Consider the following 22,162-nt stretch of genomic DNA (forward strand, 5'->3'; position numbering starts at 1 on the left):
ATCTGCTGACTCTCTTTTGTATGGTGCCCACACCTGACTAGGCAAGGAGAGAAGGGGACTGCCAGACACAGACCCCCTCGCCCCCGCAGTGGGTCAGACACAAAAGCAAAAGTGGCCTGTTTTCTGGATCAGATTTAAAGCCACCGAAGACAAAGCACTTCAGGACATGGAGGAAATCCCAATTTTTTTCTACATGTATTTGGAAAGTTGGGGATAGGTTTCTCCAGTCATTCACAATTGGGGTGTATGAGGAGTGACTCCAGCTTAAAAGCAGTAATAAAATAAACCAAAGCAATTTTTTTTTTTCCACTAAGTCTACAGTTAACTTGGGGAACTCATTGCCACAAGAGGTTGCAGAGCCAGAGATAGCATTATCAGGTTTATAAAGACAAATTTGTGGAAGACAGCTCCATTGGGAGCTATTAAGTGAAGCAGTCAGGTATGTGTCTTCTAACATAGGCCAAAACTGGTTGATGCCAGGGAGGGTCTGACAGGGGGACTAATCACTCCAGCCATACTTCATCCATATAGTCTGCCTCCAAAACCTTGACTAGTCGACACTGTCAGGGTCAGGATACTGGACCACTGGTCTGACCCACATGGCACTTTTTATGTTCGGCGAAGTAAATGGTTTTGTGCCAGCATACATGATGAGAGATGCTAGTAGATTCCCTTAGGTGTGACTTACTGTTTAGTTGTAGTAACACCAAAGGCCCCCAGTTGTGGACGAGACCTTGCACTGTTTTAGGTGCTGTACACACAGAACAGAACAGAAGCCTCTGCCTTAAATTATTTCCAGTCTAAATATAAGCATTTAGCCTCTGGTATCTTCCCTGAGCCCATTAGTTCATTCATAGCATCTGATGAATTCGGCCGTCGCCTATGAAAGCTCATGCTTCTCTGCATATAGTCTTTCAATGCCATCCTGCCCTGCCTTCTGTCTGACTTCAGACAAATACAGCTAAATACCTCTTTTTATTGGAAGTGGAAAGATTACTGGGCAATCCCAACTCTTGGGAAGGAGATAAGGCTCAGAACAATATTTGTAGTGAGACAGGCTTGACTGGTAGCAACCAGAAAGAAATGAGATGAAATCTGGTCACTGAACCACTGCAAAGCACCTCAGAGAAGACATGTAGAGCCACTAATAAAATATGTGGTACAAAAGGAAGTGGATTAGATGCCTGTAAATAGCTGGGATAATGCATGCCTTGCGTGGTAGCTGAAGAGTGCTCAGTACACATAATTAAGTAATGAACTTTTTGTGTATTATTACCATGATCACACCCTACCAAGGCTTCTGAGCCAAACGCCCTTAGATCTTCAGGGAAGTCTTGCTCTGGATCTTTGCAGCTCTCTCACTGCTGAACTTTTGGATCTGAAACCCTCTGAGCTCCAGTCTGGAGTTTATTTGCCATCTCAAACCAATGATGACCCAATGCAATCAAAACCTGCCGAACTGGATTAACAACATTCTGTGAAGGCAGGAGCCAGATCCATGGTCTAGGAAGCCCCTTCCAGTCCAACGCTCCTATAATAGGATAACTCAGAGACATGCAGCTGAGGATGCTCTTTGGTGTGCTTAAAAACCAGACACCCACATCTGTGTGCAAATGTGTTTTCAAGGGTTCGTACTACCTTTGTCCATCGCCGAGGAAAATCACCTGAGACACAAGGGTAGATTTTTGATAAGCATAACCTAGCCCAGTTCTACTAACAGCAAAGAGAAAAGCCCACTCAAGAAATCAAAACCCAGATAGTCAAATGTAGGCAGCCTAGCTCCAAGGTAACACAGTGGCACACATGCGCTTTGTAAGCCGAGTGTTTGACTGGGCTCATTAGAGAGATCTAAAATATTTAGTTTCTGTTCCTCCTATTGCTACTACTTGCTTCTTCTGCTGTGCTGCCCCCCACCTGCAACTCCCCTCAGCTCCTTCACCCCAATTCTTCCTTTCTGTTATGCTTATCCCTATAGGTGACTGGTAGACAGGGCATGGGGGGGCATGTGCCCCCCCTGTCAGGGCCATCTCCCACTGCCAATGCCACTGGTGGCTTCTGCGGGTGTCCCCCCCAGACTCAGAGGGCACCAATCGCCCATGCTTATCCCCCACAACTAACTCAACACAGTGAGGCACCCTTCACTGTGCTGGTGTACCCTCTCTTCCCCTCCCCTGTGTCTGTTAGATTATAAGATGCTCGGGGCAGGGTTTCTCAGTCTACCTCTCCAGGTTTGTACAGTGTACAGCACACTGGAGTCCCATTCTCAGCTAGGCCTTAAGCCAGTGAATTCTCAACCATGATGCCCTGAGATCCCTTTGAAGGGTGCCACGCAATATTAGCACTGTTAGGTGTGCAAATACCTCCACATGATTCATAAGATAAATGCAGAGATTTGCATGCATACAGACTCCAGCTGATTTACTGTTCCTTCCATCCAGGAAGAGCACAACTGCAAATGCTTCCTCAGCCTGATGAAGGGTAGTTGTACCCAAAAGCTTATGTAGCCTGGGTAGTACCCAATTACGTACTCCCCTCTCCAATTGAAGGGAATGTTAGTAGGGTAGGTGTGCCATGGGGTGAAACTGCCTACTGCACGCAGTTCCCTCCTTCCCCTATAAAGCTGGGACACGTCTTAAGACAACTATATACAAATGTATTAATATATATGAAGAGTTAAAAACGAAACATATATATATAAAAGACATGGGAACTATGTGCAATATATATACAACTCTATGCAAATACTGTGGATGCCGGTGAGGGATCTGGAAAGCAAAGGTCTCAGTAAGCGTTGTGCAATCTTATGCTGTAATGAAATACTAATCGACAAAGCAAGAGGTGCAAGTTTGCAAAATATAAGATGCAGGCCAATGGATGCACAAACTTAGATCCTCAGGAAAACCAAAAGAATAACCTGGGCTACCCTGGAACAGCAGTGGAACCCCTCAAGGATGCAACACAGCTTGAATAGCCCACAATGAAAACCTCCAATAAACCCAGGAAACCTTTCCCCTTTTGGGGCTTCCCCTCCAGCTGATAGTCCCAAATGATGGTGGGGGAAGTTCCCTCTCTCCTGTGAGGCTCTCCTGAGATCCAGTGAGTTACTGACTCATGCACTGCATGAATGGCCTCGTGCCAGGGCTTGAGATCTGAGCCATCTCGGGGAGCTCCCATGGTCTTGGTCCCTCTCGGACCCTCCATGTACCGGCCTATGCACCGACTGTCTGGCCTCCTGCAAGGGGATGGAGACCTGAGCTGCCTCGTGCAGCTCCCAGGGTCTCGGTCCCTCTCAGACCCTCTGTGCACTGACCTGTGCACTGCTCGCCGTGCTCCCTTATGGCAGGGCTGGGGGGACACGATCGCTTCGACACTCCCTTCCCAACATGGAAGCTTTGGGCTCTTCCAAGGCAACAGCCAACAGCTCCACCCTGCTGGCCAGCTCTGCCAGCTCTTCTTTGCTCTCTTCTCCATCCCTCGATGCAGCCACCCGTGTGCTGGGCATGCTGCTCTTTTATCCTTTTCAGGGGCTCTGCCCCCAAAATGAAAACAAACAAATCAAGAGACGGGGAATTAGTCCTGTTTCAGGTCCGGCTCTTCATCTCGCCCCTCAGTAGGGGCAGGGCAAGCCTCTCCCCTGCTATCACCTGATTGGTGGGAACGCCCCACCAATCTCTTGGAGCCCTTCCGAGCCGGCAAACCAGGCTGCTACTGGCAAGCCTGCCACACTTGCAAAGAGTTTTTCCAACTATTTGAGTTCATCTAAAAAATAATAAAAGATTTCGGGTTTTCCCAAAGAACCTTTCCTGCCTGAGATCTGAAATAGGAATCAGTAGTTTCAAAACCGTTCTGCTCTGCATGGCCTTTTTGAGCTCTTTGCAACAGAAGAACTGCTCTTTTATTTTTCTGTGTTCAAAAAAATCAAGTGAAAGCTAAGAGCTGGCATTTTCTGAGGCAGAGCCCTTCAATCTAACAAGGCAGAGAATCTCTTATTTAGGCACTGTTACAATAATCATGATTCCTAAGAATATCACTCCTGTAATAATCGTGATTCCTCTTCCAACTATTTCTTTTTACTTTGCTGACTTTTTTCCACAAACTGATGAAGCATGTCTTGCATCGAAACGCTTGTCTAACTGTATCCTAACTATGCAGTTAGTTCCATAAAAAGGATCACCCAGAGAAATCCCAACAATAGTCTCACCAATTTGATGCAACTTTATTTTTATGTCTTCAAATACAAATTCTTTACCATGTGTTAGGTCACATAGCACTATTTTGTCACAAGATCAGGAAGTGAAAGGGAGGGAAGCTTACAAAGCCAAGACCAAAACAGGAGAAATGAAAGAGTAGACACCAGAGGGAAGAGAGAAAAGCATTTATCTAATCAAAGATGAAATAATAAAAAGAAATACAGAGGGCGTATCTACATGAGCCATTTACTGTGCAGTAGACTAATTAGCTGTGCAGTAAATGACTGTCACATACATACACTTGCACCCCTATTAGACTGGAGTAATTTACTCCATAGCATGATAGTACTTGTAAATACAGAGTAAAAAACTCTGCAGCAGTGCACATGTAGATCCTGGAGGGGCTGGCTGGGGCACAAGTGTGTGTCAGTGCAAGGGCTGCTTGCCCTTCTTGTGCCCCAGCCAGCCCCTCTACCACACATTGAGCTGTGGGGAGCAGCCATGGGCTGGCAGTCTGGCCCCTGGTTCCCCCTGCCAGCCCGGGCTTCTCCAACCCAGCTCAATGTGCTGCAGTCCTGGGTGCATGTGCAGATGCGGTGTCTGGGAGCAATAAACTCTGGAGCAATAAACTCCAGAGTTTATTCATGTGCACTAACAGCATGTGTAGATGTGCCCAGAGAAGCATGAGCCACAGAGGTAATGGTTTGTGCCCCAGAATGACTGGTGATGAAAATGGGCCGAGAAGATACCACCTATCTTTGATGAGTGAAGAGCCGGAGGAATTTTGTGCACCAAAGGCACTAACTGCATTAATATGGATTAGTGCTTCAAAATTTCTGATCTTTTGGGTTATTTCCACTGAATGTGCTAATGCCTGAAAGAGCTCAGTGGTGGGGGAAGCACACAAGGCCTCTCCAGGCCTTCCTTCCAGGCAGAAAGCAGAAGTGGGATTCCATTAGGATGCTTGGTCCAAAATAATCCCTGATGTAATAGCACTAAAATCAGTTTTCCATCATCAACATTGGTCCTGTAGTGTCATTAGATGGGCCAGATCTTCAGATGGTGGAAATTAGACATGGTTTCATATATACTCCAGCACTGGTTTATACCATTAAAGATACATGGCCACATGTCTGGAAAGGTTTGTGTTCCCATGCCCCTTCATGCCCACCTGAGCTCTTTACCCCTCATTTTTCTCCTTCCCTTCAACAACTCACTGTTTCCTTTCTCTCCTTTCCTGAGTCCACGCGTCCCTCCCTTGGAGCTGTGACTGCAGTCAGGCTCACTCACCGTCACCATGCATCTTTCATGGTTTGCCCCACTTTGCCACACATTCAGTGGCATGCCGGATTTCCCATTTGGGAGCCACCCGTCGTTGTGACAGATCTGGGGTCCTCTCAGGATTTCTAGCTAAGTCAAAGTGATCTTTCATTTTTTATGAATCGGCTTAATAATTCATTGCTCATCAATAATGTATAACGAAACCACCCTCCTCGAGACGGTTTGTGTGTGCGCGTGTTGAGGCAACAGAGCGGGGATCGGGTTGAGAGTGATTACGGATGAACAGGATTCCAGTTCTGCAGAAGCCTAAAATAGAAGCTCATATCTGAGACCATTTCCTGGACGTTCAGTGGGCTGAGCTCCCCACCTCCAAGACGCTTGCCAGTTTGGGGTCTGAAAGGGCTTGTTTTCTGGCTCTGGTTTCCCAATGACAAAACTTCGAAGAAGGGGATAAAAGTCACTGTGCTTCAGGGCCTTTGGCTAGAGCCAAGCCCACAGATGTCCACCCCACAAAAGCTGTCTTCCACAAAGCCAAAGTATTCTCTGCGCCTCAACTCTGGGCTGTCAGATCCATCCGATCTCTTTCTTACTCTGTTGAATAATACATCTCTCAGCGTGGCACTCCACTCCAGGCTATCAAATGCAACTACAGACCCTTGCTTTAGTGTGTCTTGAATTGTCTGCAGGTGCAAGTCTGTAGTGGATGGAGTCAGAACTGGTTGACTGTCTTGTCAGACTGGTGAAGAGTGGGGGACAGAGATAATCCTGCCCAGCAAGAACACAGGCCCAGGAAGTTGGGAAGAGGACGCCCAGGTTAAGGTGACCAGCCTTCCAAGATCAAAAAGCCGGCACTTTCGGGATGACATTTTTCCTAGAGTTGCAACATAAACGTATCGTTGGCAAGAAGGTATTAGTGAAATAATGTGGGCTAGTGTTGAAATGACCCATTCTGTGTGATCCGGAAATGTCTCCACCAGTGATTTCAACCAGGGTCCTACAGCATCTGGGGCGCCTTGAGATCCTTGCAGGCTTGCCCCGGGCTGCCATGCAATGTTTGCACAGTTAGGTCTGCAAACATGATTCACAAGATAAACCCAGAGATTTTAAACAGAAATCCACAGCTGTGGGCATTGAGTTCTTTGCAACAGAAAATCTGCTCTATTACTTTTCTACAGCCAAAAAAAAAAAAAGAATGGAAACTAAGTGCTGCCTCAAGTCTATCCAGTGGTGCCTCAAGTCCAAAAAGGCTGAGAACCGCCAGTCTACCCCGATTCAGCTTCTGCCTTTTTCCAAATACTGTTCATCACATTGGAAACCTGCTCTGCTGAACTACTTGCCTCTGATATAACTTGTTGGTTGTGCCTTGATTATGCCGCCGTTACAAAAGCTTTAAATCTTTCTAATAAAATGAAACATTTGGACATTGCAATTGTCCCAAAAGAAGTTCCAGGATCTCATATGGGGGAAGGAGAGGGGAAGGAGAGGGGGATGGGGAACAGGACTCTTCTAGGAAAACTATGATACATGCTTTTAGTAGAACATAGAAATATCCATCTGCAGAAATCATCACTGTTAGAGTTTTACATCAAAGAACATTTTTAACCGTGATCCAGGGATGTGCACAATTGTGGTGGGACAGGAAGATGCAGACGGAAAGACAGCGTTACTGGGAAAGGTGATGATCTTAATTTCCCAGCACCACAAGTCCTGCAGCTTTGAAACCCTAATCATGGCTTCAAAGATGAGAAGGGAAATAGAAAGAACGTGAAATGCATTTTTTTAATACAATCTCAGGATTTGGCCCGTGTAGCTCACTGAATGACTTCCCAGCACTCAGGGCTGTCAATACTGCTAATTCATTTATCCTACTGGGATTTCATTACAGTAGAATAAATCCACATGGTTACAGAACGTGATCCCATCCTATCTATAGTACATACGTGGACACCATTACGGTAGTATCTGTGTGCCTCGCAGTCCTTCATACACTGTATTTACTCGCTTGCACCCAAAAGTTAGCCCTCCAAAATTGGGTTGCATGTCTTAAGCAGGGAAGTTGATTTTTCTGTTTGGAATAGAAGCATGGAGACACCGTAAGATGACCAATGCTTCTCTTTCTTCTCTCCCCTCTGCAGCCACGTGAATCATAGACTCATAGAAAATGAGGGTTGGAAGGGACCTCAGGAGGTCACATCTAGCCCAACCCCCTGCTCAAAGCAGGACCATCGCCAGCTATATCAACCTAGCCAAGGCTTTGTCTAGCCGAGTCCTAAAAACCTCCAGAGATGGAGATGCCACCACCTTTGTGGGTTACCTGTTCCAGTGCTTTACTACCCTCCTAGTGAGAATGTTTTTTCCCCTAATATCTAACTTAAACTTCCCTTGGGAGGATGGAGTCCAGTCTTCAGCAGCAGCTACAGGTTTTACAGTAGCTAAATAGGAGCAGGGACAGAGCCTAATCTTCTGCTCACTCATCCTCCCTTTCCCACTCAGGCAACAGCAGCCAGTTCATCTATGAAAGGATAGAAACCATAGGTAGTCTAAGTCAGAGATTCTCAAAAAGTATTCAGCACCTATCTCCCAATGATTTAAATGGGAGTTTGGCACCTAAATGCCTTTAAGGGTCTGAGACAAAGCAACTAATCTAAAGGTATTTGAATCCTAGCCTCCCAATAGCCAAGCGGATGCACTGACACTTCCTTTCATTGTACCACATGTGCCCTGAGCATTAAGTAACTATTGTTTTCCATGTAATAGCATGGGTCCCACATACTCAAATAGTGCTGGGATGGCTTGATGGCATCTGTGGCTAGTTGCCAACACAAGGTTAATGTCAAGGTCCTCAGAGAAAAAGTGAATTTGATGCTGGAGTTCGTGCCTGGCAACTGCAGTGTGTCACATGCATCCATGAGCTTGGCAGTACCAGACGGCAAACCGAACGGCAGTGCTCCAGCTCATGGTAACGAAGCTGCTGTGTTTAAGAAGAGCTTTGCAGTCGCGTCATCATTGACCCCTCACTTGCTTTTTATTCCCTCTCCTGCTGTTGGTCCAGATTCATGCGCTGGCAAAGGATGGTGAAGGATTAATAAAGAGAGATGAATGGATGCTTGGTTGCTTCAGGTAAGGAACAAAAGAAGAAAGTATACGCTTAACGTGAACAGGTGCCTTCTATCCTCTTGAGCGGGCCTATGTAGCCACAAGAAGCTGTATCATAGACATGACCGAAGCCCAGTAGCTCAGATCCACCACTGGTATGATTGGCTACCTTGAGGTGGATCTTTGACTTACTTGGAGTCATGTCGATCTAAAGGAGCCACAGGAAATTCAGCTCAAAAATCTCAGTGACTCAGGTGGGTCCATATATTCATACTGGCCAGATCCAAAGCCTGTGATCGAAATGCTGACAAATTTGGAACGATTCGGGCCTGGACCCTGCCTGGCAGTGGCAGCCCATTGCTTATGAGAGCTGGATTTAAAGAAACACGCCACTGGTATCCATACTGACAGCCACTAGTATTTAAATAGTGAGTCAGATCCCCAAAGATCTTTGGCTTCAAATAAGTAAACAAATACAATGGGGTTCTTTGTCTTCTGCCTTTTCAGCTTTTTTAGGATGCTCTTGGGACACATTTGTAATCCTTTCTCTGTAACCCTAAGGTTTAGAGACTCTATTTAAATGAAAAAATGAGGTTCTTGCCTAATTCACATGACTCCAGGAGCTAAAGCTTTATGAAATAAAATAAAACCGTATAAATTTCATAGATTTCATAGGCATTAGGGCTGGAAGGTACCTCGTGAGATCATTGAGTCCAGCCCCTCCACCAAAGGCAGGAGGTCAGCTGGGATCAGATTGGAAACAAATACAATATTTTCTGGCACCTGCTTCAAAGAAGAACATAAAAGTGAATATTTTTTGTTTGCTGCATTTTCTGAAAGCATTCCCTATGGTTTTTCTCTTCTGAAGGGGAAAAGATTCTTAGCAGACCTTTTGCTTGCTTTTTCCCCCCAGCATTTGTTATCTGGACCTTATGAATCTTCACAGAAGTCATTAAAATCAGACCAATTGAGAAAATGTAATTGATTTCCTTTGTTCTCTAGGAGTGCATTATGGTTAGCAATTCCTTTCTGGGTTTTCTTATAGAAAGAAGCAGAATATACATTTCTGAACTATAAAGCCATGCAGAATCACAATTCCCATAACTGCAGTTCTTCAAAGGGCAAGCAATTTTTGTATTAAACACAAATATGTTACTCAGGGGACTCAGAAGAGTTTAAGCCTCAATTGTCCAGTAGGAATTACAATTATTATTAGAGATAGACGCAAATTTAATATGCAGCTAAAAGAAACAATAAAACAGCTATTCCTCCCAAGACACCTCATAAAAAGCCTTCCCAAAAGCAGGGGAGGTTAATAAAATGTTAACAGCTCTTAAAGAAAAAGGGGGTTGTTTGTTCATACCCTCAGCAGGAAGTGAGTATATTTTGGGATGAAATGGATCCCTGCTGATGAGACATTTCTTAGTTGTGGATTCAACCAACCCTACAACTGGTTGGAAATTTTTCCCCAGACAGGGTTTTTCTTTTTCAGGAAAACATGCCTCTTTGAATCATAAAACCACATTTCCAAAAAAGACTGTGCAGCATTTGACAGTCTGATTTTTGGTTAAATTATACAGAATAGAGGGTAACCTATTTTCAACTGGACCAAGCTAAAAGAGGTGTCATTTGCATTGAATTCAGTTGGAGAGGAATTGAATGCTTTCCTTTTGCTTCGTGGAGGGCTTCCTTCGTCCCTTCTTCACCCTATTTGTCCATTCATCTTTGCTGGTGGAATAAAAGGATGAATTTAGGTTCCATCCTGGGAGAGTTTTCATTTTGAATCCATTACAAATCTTGTTTGATATTCTGAATGATCAAAAAGATCTGATTTACCCAAAAAAATGAAATTAAGATTTTTTTTTTTGGTTCCGTTCAATGTTTCTGATCAAGGATTCCTGTTGGTTTGCTCATCAGTCACACAAGGCATGTCTACACATGCCAAGATGGTGCATGAATAAATGGAGGAGCTTATTGCTCTGCAGTTTATTGCTATTGGGCACACTGTTTGAACGTGCCACCAGCAGCAATTAACTCCGCAGCAATAAGCTTCACAGTTTATTCCTTCACGGCACATGGAGCTGGGTCAGAGCAGCTCCATCAGGCAGGGGACCTGCCAGCCCAGGGCTGCTGCCCCTTGCTCAGTGTGCTGTGTAGGGGCTGGCTGGGGCACAAGGGAGCTTCAACGTGGGGCAGCCCCTGCACTGAAGCACCTCATGCCCCAGCCAGCCAGGGCAGCATCTACATGTGCACTGCTGCGGAGTACATTAGTTTACTCCAGTCTAATAGGGGTGCACATGTAGATGCCGAAACATTTACTGTGCAGCTAATTAGTCAACTGCACTGAACATATCTTGCACAGATGCACCCATGTAAGCACAAAATAAGGGATTATTTCTAAAGGCTGGACATTTTGGGGAGAAATAAAAGGATTAACATTTGCAGAGTCGCTACAACTTCCTAACCACATGTTCTGTGCTAACAGGGAGACAGGAATTTTAATTAAAAGGGGCTATCAGCAGTGAAGACCCTCTCATGTGTACCCTAACATGGTAGAGATGAGGAATCTCTAAGAGAGGCATAGCTTATGCCTATGCAACTGTTGTGGTATAGAAGATATAAGGGGCATGTTGGGGATCCCAGTGGTTCAGAGGCAGGATGCTAGCTGTGTGCCTACTACCTGGCTGTCACCCATGCCTGGGACTGCATGAAGGGATAAAGGAGAAAGTCATACTCAAGCTACCTTATCGCTCTTTTGCTTTCCAATTTGCTTTAATGACAGTCTCTAAAATCCTAATAAGTGGTTGCATTCAAACAGCTCCTCCTCACTGGCAGCCCTCTGCAAGACACTGCCCTAGAGAAGAACCTGACTCAGGGTGGAAAATTCCATGCACCTAAATCCCTTTAAAAGTCTGGCTATGAGGTACCTAAGTCCCAGTGACTGTCAATGAAAAGTAAGCTCCTTACTCACTTCTTGAAAATAGGCCCCTATAGCACTTCTGTGGCTTTAAAATGCTACCCAGTGACTCATTTTATTCTTCTGTATTTCAGTTTCTCTCTCTGTGTCAGATACCTCCCTTTAAGTTCAATTGAATTATTGACTCTTACTGAAGGCATCCCCAGGAGAATGAACTGCATGTACCACTGTTATCTGAGCCTCTTACAAATATTAATGGATTCACCATTGCCTTTCTTCTGGCAGGTAGGGAAATATTACCTTGCTTTTGCACATAGGGAATTTAGACAGAGTAAAGGCCAGATCCAAGAAAAGAAGAATGTAGGTGCATAAGCTGATTTAAGGCACCTGAAGTCTGAAATTGGAGTCTAAAAAAAACCCTACTCAGCAACCTCCTAACCTTGGATGTGCCCAAATCGCAGGAGGTACCTTCCTGCTCAGCCTGAGGCGTCCTCAACCTCCTGCCACTGTTGTTCAGTGTGTGCCCAGAGCAGCTTCGGGTCTAACTCCTACCTAAGACCTAGAAACCAGGTGGAGCAATAGCCAGGCTCTCTGAGGGGCCTAGTATAGTAGGTGTGTTCACAACCTGCCTAACACACGTTGACAGGATCAGGCCTCGTTACATGAAGTTGTTTCTGCTTCATTTTAAAATCATGGTGGGTAGTACCACCCTGGGGTAGATCAGGGGTGGGGGGTGCAGTTCTGCCCCTCTTTGATTCCTGCTCCAGCTGCCTCTGATTCCAGCTGCCTGGCAGTGGCAGTAGCATTTCTATTCAGGCAGCAGCATGGGAGTCACTTGACTTCACAGTTCATTATAATCTACTTGATTCCTTCTCAACTCTGCACTCCCCAAGTGTTAAAGACCCTCTCTCCTTTTTTAATGGACTTAATGTTCCACTAATCAAGCTCTCCTGTCTTTGGCAATTCTGCTGCCTGCTAGCCGCTCCTGGTAACGTAGCTCCTAGTTCACACCGCTGCAGACTGCTTTGAACTCTAGGTAAAAGTAGTGATTGAGGGATACAACTAACTTGCAGTGAAGCACAAGGTACACAGTCAAGATGCTCAAAAAGGCTAGATTTGGTTTTATGCATGTGAAGGCGAGGTACACTATTCTAATAACAACAGGGCTAAAGAAACAACTTTTGATTATTTTGGGCCTGGTTTGTTGTGCTTTTCATACATAATGTATAATACAATCCGCATTCTGAAAAGTTACACTTGCTTTTGCTTTGGTCTTAAACTGAATAATACAGCCCTAGGCCTCCAGCATATTAGTGAGGTTTCTAGTTTCTTTTTCAGTGTGCTGTGTTATATGTGATGATGTGTCACACCACGTGTGCCCCCTTTTTTCAAAAGCCTCGATCCACCCACAGTGCCACCTCATTCACAGCAACTCAGTGGTCAGTGCTCTTGTTCAACAAGCATGAGAACAGGGTGATAATAATATCACTAATATCTTCAGTCTGAAGGGGTTTCAAACCTCACCTCTCCCCTCCCCAAACATCCTCCTAACCACCCAGCTACAGGTAAGGCTGGAAGAGTCTGGTGAGGCTGTGCTATCATGCAGGAAGGAAAGAAAGATTAGTGGGGCTAGAAGAGTGCAAGGGAAAGCATGATGCTGTGGCTAGGACACTCCTGGGAAGGAATGGAGTTGAGTTTCAGTCCCCGCCCTCCCACTAATGGGCATCAAATCCAGAATGCCACTACTCCCAGGGCACTCCCAGCAGCCACTTTCAAACAGGCCAGAAACAGAGATCTCAGGAGCATTGATGGGTTCTGGAGTAGCTCCATGTTTCCAGGCATCATGCACATAGCAGGCAGGCAAGGCATGCTCAGGAGCATCCCTCCCCAGATCACATTAAGAACATGGTATAAACACACCTGAGGTCTTTTATTGTCTCTAGCCCTGAGTGATTGTCTGAGGTTATAGAGTGAATGTATAGCAAATCTTTCAAGTCCCAAACTAGCCTTAGAGCACAAGAACAGAATATAAAAACCTCATAACTTCCATTTAGTGGGTTAGACCATAGGTCCATCTTGCCCCGTCTCCTGTGTCATATGGTGGCAGAGAGCAGATGCTGAAAGTGGACTGGGGACGAACTGGGCTTTTTCCACTGTTCTTTCTCTTACAGCCTCCAGCCTTTCCTTTAAGGTCTAGGAAGTTCTGATTCAGAGGCCGTGTCCCTAACTCTGAAACATGGAAGTACCTGCCTCAAGAGTCACCTTCAAACAGACAGGGCATGTCTACACGTGCATTTACGTCAACTTAAATTTACTGAGCAGTAAGTTACTGCACAATAAGCAGGAATAGGCTAGTGTCTACATGTGGCCCCAAGTCAGTTCACACACACAATGTTACTGCATAGTAAGGCATCTATGTATGTGTTAGTGCGCAGTCAATGGGCATAAATTGGATACCTGTGCAGTACAGGCATGCATGTGTAGATGTGCACCCATACTGTGCAGTAATTTTGGTTACTGTGCAGTAAATGTGCACGTGTAGATGCACCCACAAATGCCCTCCCACCTGTTCCAGGAGCAAACACTTCACAGCCGCGGAACGGCAGGTGCACACATGGACGGCAACAGTTTCTAGACCAGGGGCAGGCAATTATTTTGGGTGGAGGGCCGCTTACTGAGTTTTGGCAAGCCATCGAGGGCCACGTGACAGGCAACCTGAGGCAGATAAATATTAATTTTCTAAATTTTTAGGGGCCCCGCATGCCGGATAGACTGGCCTGGTGGGCTGCATCTGGCCTGTGGACCGCATTTTGCCCACCCCTGTTCTAGTAGGTGCTCTACTGGCACTTTAATTTATCAGAGCATGTTTGAAGTGACATAATGAACCGGCTATTGAAAAGTACAAGCAAGAGGCTAAATCAGGAGCCATGTCTCAGGGCATGCCAGGCTATAAGCTCTCCTCATGGATGGTATTACAGGGCTGACCACATTAGGATTAGCCTGAACTTTTCTCTAGGGAATTCAAAAAAAGGATTAGACATTTATCTGGATGCGGAGGGCACTTGCACTCAGCTTCAGTAGAAGGTGTTTTTTATGAGTGCATTTAAACTCTCATGCTTCAAGGCAGGAGTTAGGAGTATGCATCCCCTAGAAGTATGAAATTCCCTAATTTTTCACACAAGTGGTTCACTATTTTCCACTGACATAGCTAATACTGGTCACTCCCAGAGGCAGGATACTGGAAAAGATGCACAATAGGTCTGATCCAACCTGGAAATTCCTGTGCTACTGTACTCTGAAACTCCCACCAAAAACTATTACGGCTGCTCACTGAAGAGTACAACGTTTGCATTAAAAAACCTTTGATTCTTTTGTATGTAACTGGGAACAACTCACTAGAAAGCCTGGCCCTCAAGCTGGCTTGAGTCAGAAGACATCCAGAGCTGCAGGCTGATTCACTTCTGCTGGGGACTATTCCTTGGCACTCAAAGTGCTGATGCTGCTTCACGTTAAGCCCAACTTGACTGACCCAGCCTGGCTCCTTCCCCCGTGGTAAGGCCGTTTGGGGTGTTTAAGACACACACACGAAGCATCATCTGAATCACAGGAGAAAACTGAGCGCCTTATGAACTTGACACTTTTGGTGGGGATGCCAAAATGCCTGCAAACACGTTTAGGATGCATTAAAGACGTTGACTCAGCTGGATCGTCTCTGCGATTGCTTTGGAAAATGCCCATGACATCGCTATAACTGTATGCCCACCATAAAAGTGCATTAGGGCTGTGAAGGGCAGACTTCTTTGCACTAGGCTCACGCATTTTATTTACTCATTTTTTTGGGGCTGAGTTCGTGCTTGTGTTACAGGGTGTGAGCCTGCAGGGTTGGCAGTTCGCTCAGCTGTTCAAAATTTCATTGGATAAAAATTTGACCTAAAGTTAAAGCAAGAGTTCAATACGTAGAAATGCTGCTTTCATCCTATATCTACTGTGATAAAGGCTGTACCACTTTGCAGCCAGGTTGCTGCAGAGTAATCTACCTGGAGACACAGGGAAACCCCAGCTTGTGAAGAGAGTAGCTATTGCTTTGACAAGAGATTGCACCCAGTTGTAGCTGTGGCCAGGACAGGGCAAGGTACTAGGAGCTCCTCCTGAGTGAGAGCTGGGCACCTTCCTAGTCTCAGCCTTTGGGAAGCACCAAGATTTCTCTTTCCTCTCCATGCACACAATGATGCAGCCAACAAGGGTTCTTCCATAACGGTTTGCCATGGTGTGTCCCACGCCTTTCCTTCAACCCTTCAGGCAGGAGCCAAAGGCTACCAGTACTAAACAGGATAGACCACTGGCCTGGCCCAATGGTTCCTCTACCTTACAGACTGCCTCTAGCCATGATATGAGGTTGAAACCCATGATACTGCTCCAGCCAGAAGTCCCTAGATGTAGGGACAGGGGTGGCACAGGAGGCAAAACCACGAACTCTGGAATTTGCCAAGGCTCTCATGGTCTCGTGAAGCCCAAGTTTGACAACTTTCGGAGACTTTGTTTTTAGCTATTCATCAGTGGCCCGGGGCTTTGCTGAAAGGTAGCTTGTGCTTTCATGAGGGACAAAACCCCTACAAAACAAGGGGGATTTTGTTGTGGGTAACTGGGCAGAAGAGCTTGCCTCCACTTTAAAGAAGTCCTGCAGCACGCTCTCCACAGCGATCCCGGCAAGACTGCATCTTTCCCCGGAAAACGTTCTGCTGTCGTAAATCCATGACTGACTCCCAAGCCCCAGGAGGAGTTAGTGGGACAGACATTCACCCATAGGGACCTACCAATGAGTCAGGCCCTAATAAGTGTGTATATGGCCCTGTCAGCAGGTCATTTCCAGTTCCCCTCCTATATCCCACAGGTCAGAGCAGTTACCTGAGACTCCCTTACTAGGGGACCGGTGTTTGAAGTCCTTACTAAGTACTGTCCTTTATTGTCCAGAAAAGCCCAAGCTCTTCTGCAACTTCAGCATGCTCCACTACCTGCCTTTTCTCCAAGCCTTATGGTCTTCCCAGCCCCTGGACACCCTAGTCCTCGACCTAGGCTGACCAGGTGCCCTTCACTTAACTGGCTTGGGTCTTAATGACCAGTGCCTGCTTCTCTAGCCCTTTTATCTGTAGCCCTAATAGGGCTTGGGTGGCAGCCAGCTGTCTAGTTAACTGTTTCCTGGCCAGCCCTAAAGGAGACCGATCAACCCCTCCACAAGCACATAGGTGTCCCAGTACCTGACTAGTGATAGGGAAAGACTTTAGATGCTGCTGTCATTGCATTTGGGGCTCCTAATTACCAGCTGCTGGTGGAGAATCGGTTTTATTTCCCATATCTGGGTGTTGGACGATAAGCAGGTAGGAGGAAAAAAAGACTAATATTAACCCATTTTACTGCCTCCGCCTTACACGAAGGCTGATGGGATGCCTTTGGTCTAAATCTGCAGTCATGTAAAACGAAATGCCAAATGACAGGAGGCAGCGTGCATGCAGTCGAACGGCCCAGCTTTCCCGAGTTGTGTCAAATGAAAACAATTATTTTCTGGGGTGCTGTGGTGTGATGCCAAGGGCCTGCGCTATCCAGTGAAGTCAGGAGACAACAGGGGTGTCCGTCGCCTCTCAGAATCGGACTGGGTGCAAGTGTCAGTCTATGGCCTCTAAAGCCTTTGAGGATACAAAATGATTTTTTTAAAATTCACCTGGAGATGGAGGGCGCTGCGCCCTGGCAAAACTGTGCTGCCTCCATGCTGCAGTGGCCAGAGGTTTGCTCCGGCAACAGAAGACCATGTCATATCCATTTTTTGCTGCCAACATGCACGTCACATGGCCAAAAACCCACCAGTTTTCAATGGCAGAAAAGGGGGCGACATCTCTCCCCTGCAGTAGTGATGCGCCAGGCACTGCTCCTCCACTACATGCTGCCGCTGCTCGTCTGCCCTCACTGCTGCTGGATACCATTATTGGTATTTTACAGAGGAACTGAGGCACAGAGACATTCAACGACTGGCCCAAGGTCGCACAGCAAATAAATCACAGAAGCAGGAACTGAATTCAGATTCATGAAGTCTGCACTGGATCATCTGCTCTGACCTCCTGTATCCTCCAGGCCAAAGGACCACATGCAGTTGCCTCTGTAGATAGCCCAGTAACTCACTTGCTTAAAAGATATCGCCCACCAAACTCTTTGGTGAAATTATATCATCCAGAAAGGCACCCAGGCTTGATTGGAAGATATCAAGAGAAGGAGAATCCATCACTTCCCCTGGCAGCTTCTTCCAAGGATAAATCACTCTCATTGCTACAAATGTGATGCTGCTGATGCATATCATGACTTTCTCCGCTAGATTGAAGAGCCCTGTAGAGCCTAGTATTTGCTTCCCGTGAAATTACTTTCACACTGCAGGTCACCTCAGTCTCTTTGAAAAACTTCTCAATGAATGGATTGAGCTTTCAGTCTATTAGATTCATAGATTGTAAGAGGCTGGAAGGGACCTTGCAAGATCATCAGGTCCAGCCCCCCTGCATTAGGCAGGAAAGACAACTGGGGCCAGGTGAACCCAGTGAGGTGGCAGGTCTTTTCTCCAACCCTCCATTTTTGCACCTTTTGCACAACTTTTCAGCTTCCATTTCAAAATTGTAGGCACCAGAACTGTACCCAGTATCCCATGACTGGTCCTACCATGCCATGTACCCAGGTAAAAATTGCCCCCCACCCTCCAGTCCATTTCCACCCACCCATGGAAATGAGGGATGTCCCATATAGAAGCTGATTGACAGAGCTAATGGCCTCAATGGTGCGACTGAGCAGTCTGCCATCATGGCTTAGTTTTCCTTTCAGTCAATTTTACTCAGAATTTTCCTTAACTTTGGGAAATTAGAGCCACTAAAGCAATGAGCATTGGCTGGCATTTTCCTTTGCTTGCCCTTAATGAACATAAACAGGTCATTAGCACTGATCTCTTGGCAACCACTGATTTCCAATCCAGTGATTGAACTGGTAACTGTGTTGTGATACCCAGGTCAGTGTCTCTTACCCCAAGGCCATTATTCCCAAATTAATCCCCCTCCTTGCTCCCAGGGATGTCCAATACAGGCAATACCACAAGAGTCCTCTCACTGCCTCCTTCATGCCTTCACATGTGTTGTGAACCAACCATCTCAATGGTGCTCCGGTTCCACAGGAAATCTCTCTATGCTGAGCTGAACAAGCTAACAAGGAACAAATTTAGCCTATTTGCTATGATTAAGATCTGACCTGAGACATCCCTAACTTATATCAGGGGGCCAGACTTGATGATCTGCTCAGCTCCGTTCTGACCCTACCAACTATGAAACTATGAGATTCAAGAGAGAGAGTGAGTTTCAGATGGTCCAGCTTCTGTGAGACTTCTCATCATGGCTGCTGCCCCGCCTCCCATGCAGTTCTTAACTTATATAGACCTTATGACCTCTTTTACCTGATCCAATGAAGTCCAGCAACTGTTGCTCTGCCAGCCAACCAATTTGAAATGCATCACTGGTTGCCGGGTAGGTCTCTAGCCTCCCTCCCAGTCATGATGACATTGATTAGAACATTAGGGAGTCCAAGCCCCCACCCATGTGTGTGAGGCCAGTCACATAGGCAGAAGGAGCAGGTTTCCCCCCTCCCTCTGGCATGTGTCCAGCTCAGATTACAACTCAGGGTTACCTGACCCCAATGGGAACAAGGGCTCTGCAGGGCTCATGGTAACCAAATTGTCAGATTAGGCATCTGCCTGATAGCAGAGTTTGGGGAGAGACAGAGATGGCATTCTGCCACAGCTGACATTAATTTTCATCCTAATATGCTAAGAGGTTCCTCTCTGCCTCTCTGTCCTTCCACATCATCAGGATGTCTCGCAAAAAGACCTAATAACGCAGTAGGAATTCAGCCAACAACTGTGCTGACAGCAGAGACTAATCACCCCATTTAACTGATGATGCCCTAACTCAGTTATTCATGCCAACATTGGAGAAGTTGCTTTCACATACATTGAATGAAGAAATAGTCAGAGCACTGGGTTGCTTCTATTTCCTGCCAAGTTAGAAAGAAATAATGTCATTCACTTTAAATCTGAAGGGTGAATTGACCGATACCTAAAAATCATCTAAAAATATAAGCCAAGATTAATAAATGTACCTCTTCAACTCATAAAAGCAATCACTTGCTGGCAATTGCTTTGGATGCCATTTTAATGTGCATAGAAGGCAGTCAGCATTTTCAAAACAGCTTGATCCTCATTTGGGAACATAATTTAGTGGCCAAATAGTCCAAAAAGTTGATCCTGTTGGATGCTGAGTTCTCCTGAAAATGTGGCCGTAAAGGTTACTGTGAGTAACAGCATGTTGGAAAGCCTAGGCCTTGTTTAGCGAGCTAAATGGAAACTGATCCTTTTAAAAAAATAATTCTGGCACGTTCAATAATTAGAATCCAATAAGGGAGCGAGGATACTGGCTGAATCAGCCCCTCTCGGTTCCACTGAGCACTTTAAGAACTGAGTTTAAAAGACGGAGCTTTGTGCCCTATGTGCCACTACAAATGAAGTGTGCCGGTAGTGACCTCTTGAGACCCAGCATTCCTTGTATTTTGAACATACAAGGCACAAAGGCAGCAGCATAATTTTCCGTTGGGAAATTAGAAGCTATATTCTGAAATAGAGAAGTATGAAGCTGTAAGAAGTGAAGAAAAAGAAGCTAAATTAGGTCCTTGTAAAATCTCAGTCAAGCTTCCTTCTTTTTCCATGAAAAGACACAAAAACAAATTCTGCAAAAGCTGCATTTGGGGACGGCAAGGTTTCCTTCTTTCCAAAGACAGCTGTACAAAACCCCCCAAACCAGATGCATTTATAAAACGACCTCTTCTATTTCAAAGCACCGGTGGCCTCAGTTTCCTGAAAAAGCGGACAGCTGACTTCAGGACGGCAGCTTCCCTGAAGGCTTGTGCAACCAGGATGCTATTGCAGGTGCAGTGGCAGTGTGAGAGAACAGACCAACATCAGGATGGCAACCTGTAAACCAGGGGTGGGCAAAATGTGGCCCGTGGGCCAGATGAGGCCTGCCAGGCCATTCTACCCAGCCTGCGGGGCCCCTAAAAAATTTAGAAAATTAATATTCATTTGCCCTGGCTGCCTGTCATGAGGCCCTCGATGGCTTGCCGAAACTAAGTAAGTGGCCCTCCCCTGGAAATAACTGCCCACCCCGGCCGTAAACCACGGCAGCCGGTCTTGCCTGTTGGGTTGCAAACAGGGAGCTGTCCGTAGGGAGAGCATCGATGAAAATCTGTGCGCATCTGCCCACACAGCTAAAATCCCAGCCCCCTTCTCCGGCCATGCGAGATGAGGGTTTTCTTATCATTTCTCTGTTTCTTCTGATTTGTTCATGTTCTCTGACCTCCGCTGTTCCCTGTGCCCTCTACTCTCCTTGCAGTCTTATATGTGATGCTTATTTCTCCCACACCCATGGGCATGCCTTCTCTCCAGCCTGCCCTCCCAAGGACTGCAAACCCAAAGTGTTTAAGCTCCCCTGAAACCATGAGACTGCCCTAAAAAAAATATAAACTCGGGTTTTCAAAAGTAATAAACATGTGGCTTCCGGTTTCTGCTCCTGAAGGTGTACACAGGTCAGGCTCTTTGCTGAAAGCAGGATGTCCAAGAACTTTTTATTATAAATCCAAAGCTGAGATTTTCACGTGATTCCAGGATCTGGGGCTTTTAAAAAAAAATCCCACAAGGGATTGTAACAGTGACCTCTTTAAAGCTGTTTGCCAGTCCTCTGGTTTCTTTTCTTTTAAGTCGTTCCCCAAACTGACTTTTGTCGGAGAGGACGGAGAGCTTGCACTCCCTAGCTCCACCTCCGTTCTGACAGCCTCAGCTCAAAGTTTATACGGCTATTTGCCTAATGATTTCAGACCCTTTGCTGACCTCAAACTTTCAGGTCTGGAGCAAATTACCAGAGATCTTTCACAGTCTCAGGCATTTCAGTCCATCCAGCTTTTTGTCAGATCATAAAAATGCCATTAAAAATTGCGTCCCTCACAGAATCGCACTACTGGTGCCTTTTCCCCAAGCCATACCTCAACGTAGGCCCAAAACTCATCCTCATAGTTTCATAGACGGTTTTGTTTAATTTGAAATGCCTAGTAAGGGTGACCACATCTCCTGTTTTCACCAGGACAGTCCAAGTTTAAATATCTGTCCCCACCGTTCAGTCCTATCACTGGCACTGCTTCCCCCCACCTCCCTCCACTCCCAATTTCCAGGGCTCCACATCCCCATTGCCACCCCCCACCCCTTGCCGCCTTTGTGCTCATCTGAGACTGGGTGTTGGAGGCAGGTGAGCAGGCCAGGGGGAGTGGAGCATCCTGCTCTGAAATCAGAGAAATACGGTCATAGAAAATGGGGGTTGGAGGGACCTCAGGAGGTCACATCTAGTCCAACCCCCTGCTCAGTGCAGGACCAGCCCCAACTGCATCATCCCAGCCAAGGCTTTGTCTAGCCGGGTCTTCAAAACCTCCAAGGATGGAGAGTCCACCGCCTCTCGGGGTAACCTGCTCCAGTGCTTTACTAACCTCCTAGTGAGAAGGTTTTTGCTAATATCTAACCTACCTAGTTATCCTACAACTAGTCCATATTTACATTGCCCAA

The sequence above is a fragment of the Crocodylus porosus genome, unplaced genomic scaffold (assembly GCF_001723895.1).
Source record: "Crocodylus porosus isolate Cpor-Errol unplaced genomic scaffold, CroPor_comp1, whole genome shotgun sequence".
In the NCBI taxonomy this organism is placed as follows: domain Eukaryota; kingdom Metazoa; phylum Chordata; order Crocodylia; family Crocodylidae; genus Crocodylus; species Crocodylus porosus.